Source organism: Cherax quadricarinatus, chromosome 44 (assembly GCF_038502225.1).
Source record: "Cherax quadricarinatus isolate ZL_2023a chromosome 44, ASM3850222v1, whole genome shotgun sequence".
In the NCBI taxonomy this organism is placed as follows: Eukaryota; Metazoa; Arthropoda; class Malacostraca; order Decapoda; family Parastacidae; genus Cherax; species Cherax quadricarinatus.
In genome coordinates this window covers 10,235,448-10,244,653 of record NC_091335.1, presented here as the reverse complement: position 1 = coordinate 10,244,653, position 9,206 = coordinate 10,235,448, and positions in this window count along the sequence as shown.

Below are 9,206 nucleotides of genomic sequence, written 5' to 3'. Positions count from 1 at the left end.
TTTCCACCCGCCGGGAATCGAACCCGGACCCTCCGTGTGTGAAGCGGGAGCTTTAGCCACCAGGCCACCGGCACCGAAAAAAGAGGAACTACTGAATAATTTATCTGGAATATATAGAGCATGGGAAGATAGGAGAGGAGTAAAGTCTAACACACAGAGTGCCCAGTCTACAACAACTGACCCAAAAATAAGCAGATACCCACTGGAAAAAAAACACAGTAAACAAAAAAGCAGCTAGCTCAGTCCCCAGCCCTAGGGCTGACCCAGACCCAGCCAGTGTGAAAATCCGGATTCGGTTAAACACTCCTCCACAGCCACCAAAGCTATAGTCCCTAGATGTAGTAGAGGAGTCCTCTTCCAGGAAAAATGTTGGCGTCATGACAACAGATGGTGGTGTCTGGTTTGGCTATAGAGGACTGTAGTGCAGTTCTAGGGTCTGCACAGATTAGGAATACATCCAGTACGAATTGTACCCAGCCAAAAACAAAATGGTGCAAATTTTATGCTTGGGGTATCTGTAAACATGGAATGTCTGGGAAAAGAATGGGGCATGCAACTTTGAGCATCCCAAAAAATGTCGCGACCTCCTGTCTAAAGGAGTATGTCGTTCTACTTCTTGCAGATTCTTCCACCCTGAGATGTGTCCTTCTTCAGTCCTTGAAAAACAATATTACAATACCAATTGCACTGCATACTATTTGAAAGGGACCAGGAGGCACGCACCCCGTACAACACATCATAGTAGCTATGGTATTTATGACAACACCCCAAGTGATTTTTTTTGTGGTAGGAAACGAAGAAAGAAAATGGAAAGAGATAACCAAAATAGTCCACCACCTTGGAGCCTTGTTGGACTGGAGGCACAGCCAGTGGCGCCTCCGGGCTCACAACTACTGATGCCAACAAAATCCCCCCAACAAACATGCAACACAACCTCATTTATATTTGCTAATATACAGAGCCTTAAGCCATCCACCAACAACAAAATACCTTTCATCAGTGGACTTCTAGGGGAGTCGAATGCACTGTTTGCAGCCTTCACAGAGACCCACGCAAAAGATTACTTTGACAGTGAAATATGGATACCTGGGTACAACCTTTTCAGATGCGACAGAAAGAACAGGCAACAAGGGGGAGTTGGTCTGTATGTCAAAGAGTCGCTCATTTGCACAGAGATACTTAATACCACAAATGATGTAGTTGAAGTTTTGACAATAAAAATCGAGAACCAAAGCTTAATCATTGTACTTGTATATAAGCCACCGGATGCAACTTCCCAACAGTTCAAAGAACAACTATCAAAAATTGACTCCTGTCTGGAAAACTTTCCATCCCCATCCCCAAACATCTTGCTGCTTGGTGACTTCAATCTAAGACATACAAAATGGAAGAATATAGCAAATAATGTTGTAGTAGAAGTAATCCCTGGAGGCAGCTCAGATGAAAAGTCACACACACAGGAGCTGCTGAATTTCTGCAACAAACACACCCTAAGTCAGCAGATAGTGGAGCCAACAAGACTGGAGAACACACTAGACCTTATTTTCATAAATAATGAGGACCTGGTAAGAAACATAATATCAAAAACAATAGATTCTGATCACAATCTAATCGAAGTTCAGACTTGCATGCACAGGAATCCTGATCAGCAAAATGCACACAGCTATGAAGGTCTTTCTTCTTTCTTTCAACACACCGGCCGTATCCCACCGAGGCGGGGTGGCCCAAAAGGAAAAACGAAAGTTTCTCCTTTTACATTTAGTAATATATACAGGAGAAGAGGTTACTAGCCCCTTGCTCCCGGCATTTTAGTTGCCTCCTACAACACGCATGGCTTACAGAGGAAGAATTCTGTTCCACATCCCCATGGAGGTAAGGAAATAAACAACAAGAACAAGAACTAGTAAGAAAATATTAGAAAACCCAGAGGGGTGTGTATATATATGCTTGTACATGTATGTGTAGTGTGACCTAAGTGTAAGTAGAAGTAGCAAGACATACCTGAAATCTTGCATGTTTATGAGACAGAAAAATGGACACCAGCAATCCTACCATCATGTAAAACAAGCTATGAAGGTACCTTTACCAAATTCAACTTCAACAACAACATCATCTGGGATCAGGTAAACTATGCCCTAAATGAAACATGTTGGGAAGACATCTTAAATTACATGGACCCTAACCAATGCCTTGAAAAGATCAACCTCCTGGTAGCTGAAGTATGTTCAAGGTATATTCCTCTAAGAAGAAATAAAAGAAGTAAACTGGAGAGAGAGAGATGCTCCCTCTATAGGAGAAGATGAAGAATCACTGAGCTCCTCAAGAATGCCAGATTATCTGATACACGGAAGGAAGCACTAACCAGGGAAGTGGAAAATATTGAGCTAAAGTTAAAGGACTCATACAGAATCCAGGAGAGACAAGAGGAGCTAAAAGCAATTAGAGAAATTGAAAGAAATTCGAAATATTTCTTTTCATATGCCAAAAACAAGGCAAAAACCACCTCTAGTACAGGGCCCCAGCTCAGACAAGATGGATCCTACACAGACGACAACAAAGAAATGAGTGAGATACTGAAATCTCAATATGACTCTGTGTTCAGCGAGCCACTAACCAGTTTAAAGATAGACAATCCAAACAATTTTTTCATGAATGAGCCTCAAAACCCTGCCAATGTATGCCAAATTTCTGACAACCATAACTCCATTAGACTTTGAGAAAGCCATCGACGACATGCTCATGCACTCAGCCCCAGGCCCAGACTCGTGGAACTTGGTGTTCATTAAGAACTGCAAGAAACCCCTCTCACGGGCTCTAAGTATGCTATGGAGAAGGAGCTTAGACACAGGCGAGATTCCATAGCCACTAAAAACAGCAGATATAGCCCCACTTCATAAAGGTGGCAGTAGCTAAGAACTATAGACCAATAGCTTTAACGTCCCATATCATAAAAATCTTCGAAAGAGTTCTAAGAAGCAGGATAACAAACCACCTGGACCCCCCAAAATTGCACAACCCAGGGCAACATGGTTTCAGAGCAGGTCGCTCCTGCCTTTCACAACTGCTAGACCACTATGATATGGTCTTAGATGCACTGGAAAACAAACAGAATGCAGATGTAGTATACACAGATTTTGCAAAAGCCTTTGACAAGTGCGACCATAGTGTAATAGCACACAAAATGCATGCTAAAGGGATAACTGGCAAAGTAGGCAGATAGATCTTCAACTTTTTAACCAATCACACACAAAGAGTAGCAGTAAACAGAGTTCAATCGGATGTTGCCATAGTGAAGAGCTCTGTCCCACAAGGCACAGTACTCGCACCTATCCTGTTCCTCATTCTCATATCAGACATAGACAGAGATGTAAACCATAGCACTATATCATCCTTTGCAGACGATACTAGGATCTGCATGAGTGTCATCCATTGAGGACATGGCAAAGCCCTAAGAAGATATAAACCAAGTTTTCCAATGGGCAACAGATTATTATTATTATAATCAAAAAGAAGCGCTAAGCCACATGGGCTATACAGCGATGGGCAACAGATTATTATTATTATAATCAAGGGGGAAGCGCTAAACCCGGAGGATTATACAGCAATGGGCAACAGAGAACAATATGATGTTCAATGAAGACAAATTCCAACTACTCCGTTTTGGAAAAACTGGAGGAAATAATAACTAGGACTGAGTATACTACAAATTCTAATCACACAATAGAGTGGAAAAGTAATGTGAAGGACGTGGGTGTGGTAATGTCCGAAGACCTCACCTTCGAGGACCACAACAATGCCACTATCACATCTGCGAGGAAACTGATAGGATGGATAATGAAAACATTCAAGACAAGAGATGCTAAGCCAGTGATGATCCTTTTTAAATCACTTGTTCTCTCTAGGCTGGAATACTGCTATACATTAACATCCCCATTCAAGGCAGGTGAAATTGCAGATCTAGAAAACGTACAGAGAACCTTTACTGCACGTTTAAGTTCCATTAAACACCTTAACTATTGGGAATACCTGTAAGCACTTGACTTGTACTCACTAGAGCGCAGGCGAGAGAGATATATCAAAACCTACACCTGGAAGATTCTGGAGGGACTGGTTCCTAATATACACACAGCAATCACTCCATACGAAAGCAAAAGATTTGGCAGGCGATGCAACATACCCCCAGTGAAAAGTAGAGGCGTCACTGGTACACTAAGAGAAAACACAATAACTGTCCGGGGCCCAAAACTGTTCAACAGCCTCCCACCAGCAATAAGGGGCATTACCAGCAGACCCCTGGTTGTCTTCAAGAGGGAGCTGGATAGATACCTAAAGTTGGTGCCGGATCAGCTGGACTGTGGTTCATACGTTGGATTGCGTGCGGCTAGCAGTAACACCATCGTTGATCAGGCCCTGATCCACTGGGAGGCCTGGTCGTGGACCAGGCCGTGGGGGCGTTGATCCCCAGAATACCCTCCAGGTAGACTCCAGGTAGGATAACCCAAAAAAAGTCCATCTGCACCTTTTCCCACCAGTGCCTCTCCACCAGCACCTCTCAAAAGTGCCTGAAACCAGTGCTTCTTCCTACTTCCATCTCTTCTTGTCAGTGTTTCCATTGACAGTTCTTCCCTCTATATTCTCATTATTACATTCATGAGGAAGCACTAAACCCATAGGAGTCATACAGTACCTGAGATAATAGAAGGCATTCAAGTTTGATCAAATTCTTTAGATCAAAAGCCTCTCACTGGCATCAAGGACCCTCCCTTGAGGGTATGATCCCACTGCCAGTGTTACTTTGGGCCAACTCAGGTGTGTCAAGCATCATCGATACTCTTGCCCTTCCCTTCACTGATGAAGTTGTTTGTTATTATTTAATTTAGGGAGAAGCCCTAATTTCTCTAGTCATACAGCACCTGGGGAATAGGATATCAGACTTGATCCAAGGAAAGGGAGGTTGGCTTCAATTTCTTGTATCACTTCCTTGGGTAGTCAGATATATGTCAGCTGCACACTTACCAGACTCCTCCTCCTCCTCCTTAGGTAACAAAGTCGCACATCATTCCAGGAATGCTAACAATGATATGCAAATTCTGGCTTGTATATTCAAGGGGAAGCATTAAAATCATGGACATACAATACATCAAGAATGTAAGGTAATAATCAGGTTTAATAAAATTAATGGAAAGTGTAGCCTCAGTTTCATTATTTTAGCACTTCTTGATTATAACAGTAATTCACTGTTTCCTGTTCCCATTATATCAACTTCTTTTCATTTTTTTCTTTTGGAATGAACCATACTATTCATTTCCATTTTCACGAGTTTTAAGTCATCATACTTGTTTAATTCTGCCCCAGTACCTATTGTAATATCTTGTTCCATTTAATTTTTCTGAAATACTCTTTGGTTATGTTTGCTTTCTCATAATCTAGTCGATCCCATTTAGTTACCGTTTTTCTCACCTAAGTCATACCTTGGAACAAGTTATTTTCCAAAGATCAAGATTAATTCTTCGAGTGGGTTTAGGTAATTTATATTAAGAATTTTTTTTCTCCTAAGTCACTAATAATGTGAAAGAGCATATAAAAAATTTTGCAAAAAAGGTAATGTACTATAAAGATGTCCGGGGTTTATTATTATAGTATTATTAATATTAAGAAATATGCAGAGAATTCGTAGTGTGGAAATTAGGAGGTGGTGTGGAGTTACTAAAAGTATTAGTCAGAGGGCTGAAGAAAGGTTGTTGAGGTGGTTTGGTTATTTAGAGAGAATGGAACAAAGAATGACTTGGAGAGCGTACAAATATATTGGGGAAGAAAGGCAGGGAAGGGGTTGTCCCCGAAAAGGTTGGAGGGAGAGAGTATAGAAGGTTTAGTGGGCTAGGGGTTTGGACTTCCAGCAAGCGTGCAAGGGTGTTAGATAGGAGTGAATGGAGACGAATGGTTTTTGGGACCTGACGAGCTGTTGGAATGTGAGCAGGGTAATATTTTGTAAAGGAATTCAGGGAAACCAGTTAACTGGACTCGAGTCCTGGAAATGGGAAATACAATGCCTGCACTTTAAAGGAGGGGTTTAGGATATTGGCAGTTTGGAGGGACATCTAAACTGTTGTATCTGAGCACTTCTGCAAAGACAGTAATTATGTATGAGTTATGGTGAAGTGTTGAATGATGATGAAAGTTTTTTTCTTTCTTTTTGGGCTTTTCTTTCTTTTTAGGTCACCCTGCCTTGGTGGGATACAGCCGACGTGTTAAAAAAAATTATTATTAATTATTATTATATGGCAGAGTGCAAAAGGAGAGCAGATGAAAGAGTGGGAGAGGCACTGTCAAGAAATTTTAATGAAAATAAGAAAAATTTTGGAGTTAAACAAGAAAGCCTAGGGAAAGTATAGATTTGTCAGTTAAAAACAGAGTAGGGGAGTTAGGGGATGGGGAGAGGGAGGTATTACGTAGATGGCGAGAATATTTTAAGGAACTTTTAAATGTTGAGGAAGAAAGTGAGGCAGTAATTTCATGCACTGGTCAGGGAGGTATACCATCTTTTAGGAGTGAAGAAGAGCAGAATGTAAGTGTGGTGGAGGTACGTGAGGCATTACGTAGAATGAAAGGGGGTAAAGCAGCTGGAACTGATGGGATCATGACAGAAATGTTAAAAGCAGGGGGGGGATATAGTGTTGGAGTGGTTGGTACTTTTGTTTAATAAATGTATGAAAGAGGGGAAGGTACCTAGGGATTGGCAGAGAGCATGTATAGTCCCTTTATATAAAGGGAAAGGGGACAAAAGAGATTGTAAAAATTATAGAGGAATAAGTTTACTGAGTATACCAGGAAAAGTATACGGTAGGGTTATAATTGAAAGAATTAGAGGTTAAGACAGAATGTAGGATTGCGGATGAGCAGGGAGGCTTCAGAGTGGGTAGGGGATGTGTAGATCAAGTGTTTACATTGAAGCATATATGTGAACAGTATTTAGATAAAGGTAGGGAAGTTTTTATTGCATTTATGGATTTAGAAAAGGCATATGATAGAGTGGATAGGGGAGCAATGTGGCAGATGTTGCAAGTATATGGAATAGGTGGTAAGTTACTAAATGCTGTAAAGAGCTTTTATGAGGATAGTGAGGCTCAGGTTAGGGTGTGTAGAAGAGAGGGAGAATACTTCCCGGTAAAAGTAGGTCTTAGACAGGGATGTGTAATGTCACCATGGTTGTTTAATATATTTATAGATGGGGTTGTAAAAGAAGTAAATGCTAGGGTGTTCGGGAGAGGGGTGGGATTAAATTTTGGGGAATCAAATTCAAAATGGGAATTGACACAGTTACTTTTTGCTGATGATACTGTGCTTATGGGAGATTCTAAAGAAAAATTGCAAAGGTTAGTGGATGAGTTTGAGAATGTGTGTAAAGGTAGAAAGTTGAAAGTAAACATAGAAAAGAGTAAGGTGATGAGGGTATCAAATGATTTAGATAAAGAAAAATTGGATATCAAATTGGGGAGGAGGAGTATGGAAGAAGTGAATGTTTTCAGATACTTGGGAGTTGACGTGTCGGCGGATGGATTTATGAAGGATGAGGTTAATCATAGAATTGTTGAGGGAAAAAAGGTGAGTGGTGCGTTGAGGTATATGTGGAGTCAAAAAACTTTATCTATGGAGGCAAAGAAGGGAATGTATGAAAGTATAGTAGTACCAACACTCTTATATGGATGTGAAGCTTGGGTGGTAAATGCAGCAGCGAGGAGATGGTTGGAGGCAGTGGAGATGTCCTGTTTAAGGGCAATGTGTGGTGTAAATATTATGCAGAAAATTCGGAGTGTGGAAATTAGAAGGTGTGGAGTTAATAAAAGCATTAGTCAGAGGGCAGAAGAGGGGTTGTTGAGGTGGTTTGGTCATTTAGAGAGAATGGATCAAAGTAAAATGACATGGAAAGCATATAAATCTATAGGGGAAGGAAGGAGGGGTAGGGGTCATCCTCGAAAGGGCTGGAAAGAGGGGGTAAAGGAGGTTTTGTGGGCTAGGGGCTTGGACTTACAGCAAGCGTGCATGAGCGTGTTAGATAGGAGTGAATGGAGGCGAATGATACTTGGGACCTGACGATCTGTTGGAGTGTGAGCAGGGTAATATTTAGTGAAGGGATTCAGGGAAACCGGTTATTTTCGTATAGTCGGACTTGAGTCCTGGAAATGGGAAGTACAATGCCTGCACTTTAAAGGAGGGGTTTGGGATATTGGCAGTTTGGAGGGATATGTTGTGTATCTTTATACGTATATGCTTCTAAACTGTTGTATTCTGAGCACCTCTGCAAAAGCAGTGATAATGTGTGAGTGTGGTGAAAGTGTTGAATGATGATGAAAGTATTTTCTTTTTGGGGATTTTCTTTCTTTTTTGGGTCACCCTGCCTCGGTGGGAGACGGCCGACTTGTTGGAAAAAAAAAAAAAAAAGTTGTACAAAAAATTTGATCAGATTGTTAACATTAATTAATTACAGGAATCCTTTTGTTTTGCAAATCAAACTCATTGCATAAGAGCAAATCAGGAAATTAATGAAAGAAATAAGAAATTACACTAAAGCAAATTTATATACAGTAGGGCACCACTTTATAGCACTTCACTTACAGCATTTCACTAATACAGCAGTTTTCAATTATACCCATTCTTCATTTATTCAGACTGCCTACAGTAAATATATTCACCACTCACTAATTGCTAGGGATAAAAATATTTTAAGGTAAGAAATCTATGCATTGTAAGTGCATTGTTTAGGCTTAGCTCTATTGCTAACTTAATATACAATAGTGTAAACATGGTATCAGGCTTTATGCGCATTTGAAAGTAAATAATGGCTATGTTTCACTTTACAGCAGTAGCCCGGAGCCTAACCTGCTGTATAAGCAGGGCCCACTTCTATAGCAAATCTGCATAAACTGAGGACTAGGTATAAATACTAACATAGCTGAATGTAGAAATATATACAGGTACCATCCGACTTACGACAAAGCTTGGTTCCAACCAACCGGTCGTAAGTCAAAAATGGACGTAAGTCGAACCTTACTACTGAATATCAACATCACATTTTTGTTGTGCAAGAAAGGTATAAAATATCGACGAGATGAATGTTAAGACACATGTGCAACATCTGGTTATCTTTATTGTAGACGTTTTGCCATCCAGTGGCTTTATCAATACAGATTCTAGGATATAATTAGAAG